Source organism: Puma concolor, chromosome A1, assembly GCF_028749965.1.
Source record: "Puma concolor isolate L17-30 chromosome A1, mPumCon1.1.hap2, whole genome shotgun sequence".
Classification (NCBI taxonomy): domain Eukaryota; kingdom Metazoa; phylum Chordata; class Mammalia; order Carnivora; family Felidae; genus Puma; species Puma concolor.
In genome coordinates, this window is record NC_141667.1 from 80,054,586 (window position 1) to 80,060,442 (window position 5,857).

General features: G+C 37.7%; 1 long non-coding RNA gene across 1 annotated transcript; it reads right to left on the minus strand.

Moving 5' to 3' along the window:
- Window positions 1-963: 963 nt before the first annotated feature.
- On the minus strand, window positions 964-2,023 carry LOC147584251 (uncharacterized). Its single transcript, XR_015255272.1, has 2 exons — window positions 1,980-2,023; window positions 964-1,102 (listed from the first exon to the last, which is right to left on the minus strand). It is a non-coding gene; the product is annotated as an uncharacterized LOC147584251 (long non-coding RNA).
- Window positions 2,024-5,857: the final 3,834 nt, after the last annotated feature.

The window sequence follows — 5,857 nt, forward strand, 5'->3', positions numbered from 1 at the left end:
TGAGATCTATACCTCTTCTTCTCACAAAAATAGTAGAATAAAAATAAGTAAAAGTGGTATTAAAAGGATAACTGGGATAATGTTAATAATATAAGGTTAACTTTTCTAATGAACATCATTTCCTACATTTGTTTCATTTATAGTTACCAGTTATATAATAGGCATAACTGCCCTTTGTCACCAGCTTGGTATGCAGATAAGTTCCAATCCTTTCCCTCAACCATGGGTGATTAGGCTCCTCCCATCCCCATCAGTTTTTAGTTATTCCTTAGAGCTTTACCAGGGTCCCAGGAATATCCCCATATGGTGTTTAGGCAAGAAGCTGCACTCATACCCATGTGGTGGCTGACTTTGACCTGGTCATCAGCTCTGGGCTGAGGTGCCAAATGGGTCCAGTCTCTGCTCCTGGTAACCCCCTTGATACCCACAGTCAATGTGTAGATCTTAGAACCCCAAGACTTTTTTATCCTTCTTGGAAAGATAGACATGGAAGGGCAGGTAAGAAAGAAATACCTTCCAACCCTCACTAAAGACTAGTCTATCACCCAAAGCCAGGCAAGGGGGTTCTTAATAAAGCATATAAAAAGAAAAACTTTCAGTAAAGTTTTGTGGGGTTTTTTGGTGAGATCTTGTGTTTACAATATTAAACTTGTAGCAGCATATCATAAAGCTGACAACAAAACAATGTATGTTACGATAATGTACTTTTTAAAGAACTATTGCCCAAATACATGTTTATTTGGTGAATTTCAAAAAAGAAAAAACTTGATATATAGTGCTTAAATAAAGTCATAATTTCGTATCACCAACAAAAGGAACACTAAAAGCCTTCATTAAGCAATTTCATTTCCAGATATTTACCCAAGAGAAGTAAAAACACATCTTGCTCAGGGTATCTGGTTCCAGTCCGGCATATAAAGAGCTTGGAAATCGTCACTCTGCCATAAAAAGTAAGAAAGTGGCCTGAAAATCAACAACTCTTCTTAGATCCATCAGAAAACTGAAGTCACAGGGCAGGCCTTGCAAAGAAGAATGCAATGTGCTTCAAAATGGTTCAAAATGGGATGTCTCCAGTCTTTACTGTAAGAAACTGGCAGAGCTCCTGGAGATAAACACACAAAAGTGTGGGCATGCCCAGCCTTGAACTGAGCCTCCCTGGAAGTCTTAACTCTCAGACTTGTCCACACTGAGCCTCCAGCAATTTGTCATTTACACTTTAGGATTTCTTTCTTACCCTGACACCGGTTCTCCCAGAGGTTTCTGCTCATGGGTTTCTGCTCCAGTGAGATGTGATTCTCTGTGTCCACCTGACAAGCGCTAAGTACTTTGTACATGCTATTCTCATTTAATCTTTACATCAGTTCTTCAATTCTGTAATTTTCCCCATATTACCATGACAAAATTAAAGCTTAGGAAGTTTCAACTGTCATTAAAATTTGAAGCAAAGCCAGGCCTTGAGCCTAGGCTGGCCCAACTCCAAAGCCTATGCCCTAAACCACCACCACACTGTATGGCTTATTATTTCCTGTCACAAGCCTTGGGATCTACCATGTTAGCTGTCTCATGGCTGGTGGGGGAAAAGAAGTTGATGAGAGAAGACATGGGTGGCAGCAGCCTAATGAGGTAAGAGTTGTTATTTGATCTGTTACTTGTTACTAGATCTGCCACTACTTCAATGTGTCACTTTGGTTTGATAACTTCAGAAATAAAGGGAAGGAAAGTCAACAGACTGAATCCAGATTTTTCCCTTATTAGAATCTATTAATGGGCTCAAAGAGATCAAGGAACACTGAAATTTTGTGATGGTGGTATATATGTGTACATACACTAAGATATATGCATTTTCTGGGAAGACGATCCATGGCTTCAGACTGTCAAGCAGGTCTATCAACCAAAAAGCTTAAGATGCTCTCTAAGAACTCTTTCGACTCCAAAGTCAGCAAGTGCATCTTTCATTCTGAGTCATAATTCTTCCTCACCTTAATTTCTGTCCATTGTGGAGACAACTTGTTTTCCTTCCAAAATGTATACTGTAGAAAAGGAAAAATAATTCCACATTTTGAAACTTCATGCTTGAAAAGTTCTCTAGTGCATCCTTGTCTTTTGCCTAACAATTGCACCTGCATCTTTGAACACACACACTGGATGGGTACGTGCACGGTCATTTCTCCATCAACATTACCTAAGCAGTGGACTAATATGTACTTGTTTTCTCCATGAGAGGAGTTCTGGACAAAAGCAAACAAGCATAACCCAACCATTCCCATTGTTATATATATTATATAGTCACTGTGCCAATTTGATGAAGCCAAAAAAAAATCTGGATTTTTTTTTTAAGTGATTTTAAGAAACTTTTACAGACTAAGGTGGAAAATGGAACTCTCTTTTTCCTAGAGGAAAGTCTTCCTGTGTTCTGAGAAGAAATGTTTTGCTAAGCATTTTTCGGTCAGGCAGTTCGGACAGAATCTTCACATGTTTTCATAGAAACCCTGGAATGGGTAAGTGATTCAAAGGTAAGTACTTAACACTGGATTTGAGAAACATAGGCATTCCCTGGGGATTCTAAGAAACAACTAGGGAAGATTGTAGACATTAGTTACGCATATGGGACTTAAATGTGTCCACGGAGTCTTAAAAGAAGAGGAGTCTGTCCTGAAAAGACAGAAATATGAAAACAAACAAGTAGTGATATGCTGGTAAATGTTCAACAACAGGGTTTCCGGGAACGAATACTTAAAACCCTGATTTGTAGTGTGTGCTGATCTCTGAGAGACTTTCTGAGACAGTAAGAGTCAGAATCAACTTGGATGGAAGAACAAAAAGCAGCCCTGCAGCTAATCAGGCTGGAAGGACAGACCCATAGAGCCGGCTGCAAAGTTAACAGGACTAACTGTTTCTGTATGTGGCCGTCAAGCATCATAATGACCCCCTGGATGAGTGATGACTACTTTCTCAACAGTGACTCTCCCAGATGCCCTTTGCTATTTCCAACTGTAGGCTCAGTTGTTAAATCTTTCCACCCTCCTGGCAGCACACAACCTGTAGTTAATCCCTACCTCTCATAACCCTGTCCCAGAAACGGCAACCAATCCAGAATGGATCAGCTCTTCCTCTTCCCGTAGATACTTCTCAGAATCCTCTGTGAGGAACCCAGCACTGACCGACACCGGCTCCTCCCTTTTGTCAGGGTGACACTGCACTCCTATGCTGTTGAGTCGGTGAATCAGGTTTTGTCAGACTCCAGGCTGGAAGTTTTTGGCTGATGGGACTTTAATATTTTTGGAGTATTAATACTCCCTGATTGTCTGATTTTAAACCACCCATGTTATGTCTCAGAACATGGATTTGGGAGGAGATGACAATAATCCACAGAATTAGATATAAACTGGCTCCTTGGCCCAGGTTACTCTCTCAACAACCATGGAACAGACATTTTTAAACTGATAGATAAGAAAACTGAGGCTCAGAGAGTTTAAATAAGTTGTTTAACGTCACAAAACTGGGAGCAGAGCCACCATTTAAACTGGTGTCATTCTCCAATAAGCACATGAGAAGGACTTTAACATTAGCTACTAGGAAAATGCAAGTCAAAACCAGAATTGGATACCACTTTATACCAATTAGGATGGCTATAACAAATGTAAATTGAAAATAATAAATGGTGAAATGTGGAGAAGCTCAAAAAAAAAAAAAAAAGGAATGATATTTGTGTCAGAAAAAATAAATAAATAAAATAAAATAAAATAAACTGGTGTCATTCTGATTCAAAATACTTTTAACTAGCACCACACTGTTTAATATAATAGTGTCATCTCTTCTTACAATAATTTCATGGATATAGACCTTTCTAAAAACCGTACATTCCACTGCATACAGGCTGCATTTTATAATTCTTTGTTATATCTTCCACACACTGTAGGTACCCGTATAACTTTAGGCAATATATTTACTGTCTTTAAGTCTTATTTTCCCCATCTACAGGATGGGAACAAACACAGCACCTACATACAATTGTTGTGTAGATTTTTTTAACTAATAATAAATTAATTTATTATAATAAATTAGTAAAATTTAATAATTTTAATAAATAAAATGTTAATGACTAATATACAAATACAGAAAGTAATTAATAAATGTTAGCTATCAAAATCATAAGGCTGTACATGTAAATGGCTGAATAAACATCATTTTATGGGCATTCAACTTAATAAGACTCTAATTTCACTTAAATCATTTTCAGACTTTCATATACAAGTGAAATGGTTTTAAAAAATCTCTCTATAATCATTTCCTTTATCTATTGCTGCTTTACAAACAAAAACTTACCAGTTTAAAACCACAATAATGTGTTATCTGTCCCATTTCTGTGGAATGACTGGGTGGTTCTATTCCGTGTAGTGTCAGGGGAGGTCTTTCATGGAGTTAACTGGAAACCTGGCTGGGAGACCTTGGTTTTCTTCCAAGTGGCCTTTCTCTCTTTGCTGTGTCTCCCCATCCAGGCCCATTCCCCATGTCATCTCTCTGTAGCAATATAGCCTAGACTTCCCTGTAGAATGATATCTGGGTCCCAAGGTGAAGTTTTTGAAAAGGACCACTTAAGTTGCACAACTTAAGTGCAAGCCCTCAACAAACTTGCTTGGGTCACATTTGCTAATGTCCATTGACCACAGCAAGTTACATGGTCACGCCCATAGTTCTATGGAAGGGGGCTACACAGGGGCATTAGTACTGAGAGGCATAGTTGTCTTTTTTCCTGGGGGCTGGGGGGAGCACCAATATACCAGCCAGCCACAGATTCCTATGCATATTCATACATAAACCTCTTTCAGAATCAATGAGAAAATGCCAAGTAACTGATTTTATAAAGAGAGTCTTTAGTCCTGTGAATAATGAAAGCAGAATTGGAACTGCCTAAAAGTTCCTGTCAGTCTGATTGTCTGTGCCATATGTGCATGGCCCCATCATACGATGAGAATTTCAAAATAATGGCAAAGTCATTTTAATGAGCTAGGGAAAAGTGAATAAATTATGATCTCTGTAAGTACCAATTTTAATCTACCTCTTTATGGACTAAAAAAAGTGTCAGAGATTATGATAATCACTCTTCTAACAACACACACATAGCATCATCATCATTACAGTTGCCATTATAACCATTACATTTTTATTAACATCTTCTCCCTGAAATTTCCATTTGAAAGCCAATGGTAATTTCATTTTGAAATCAGTTCTAGCTGTGAATGGCTCCAGTACATATTTTATTTCTGAAGTCAGCCTCCCCTGATAAAAGCTAGCCTGTTTCACTTTTTTCTTGTTCTTTTCCTCTGCCCTTCCAGGGGTGAAAAAGAAAAAACTATTTCAAAGAAAAACACAGCCATTATTGTATGTCTACCATAATTATAAGCAAGATTCAATTATACTGCTCTAAAATATTCATTGCAAATTTATGATTTAAAGATATTTCATTTCCTATTCATGTGTAGTTCCCACACTCACAGTATAAATATTTACAGTTAATTATGGAAAATTTCACACATTATCCCAGTAGCACAAAAATATATTAATAAATTTACATTAATAAGTGATTCTGTGAAAAATTATTTAGAAGCAGGAAAAGAGAAGAATGTTGTACACATAATTATGGTAGCCAAAGGCTTATGCTTTGAGGCCTCTCGTTTACCCAGTTCACATAATCATGTTTTTGTTTTGATAAAATTTACAAAACGAGAATATTTTAGCTTATCTTAGGGTAAGTGTCCCTTTCCATTATGAATTCCCCTCTATCACATGTCCCCTCGTATATGGTGGCACGGGAGTGGCTGTGCATTTTTAGACTCTGATAAGGAAAAGTTAAGTC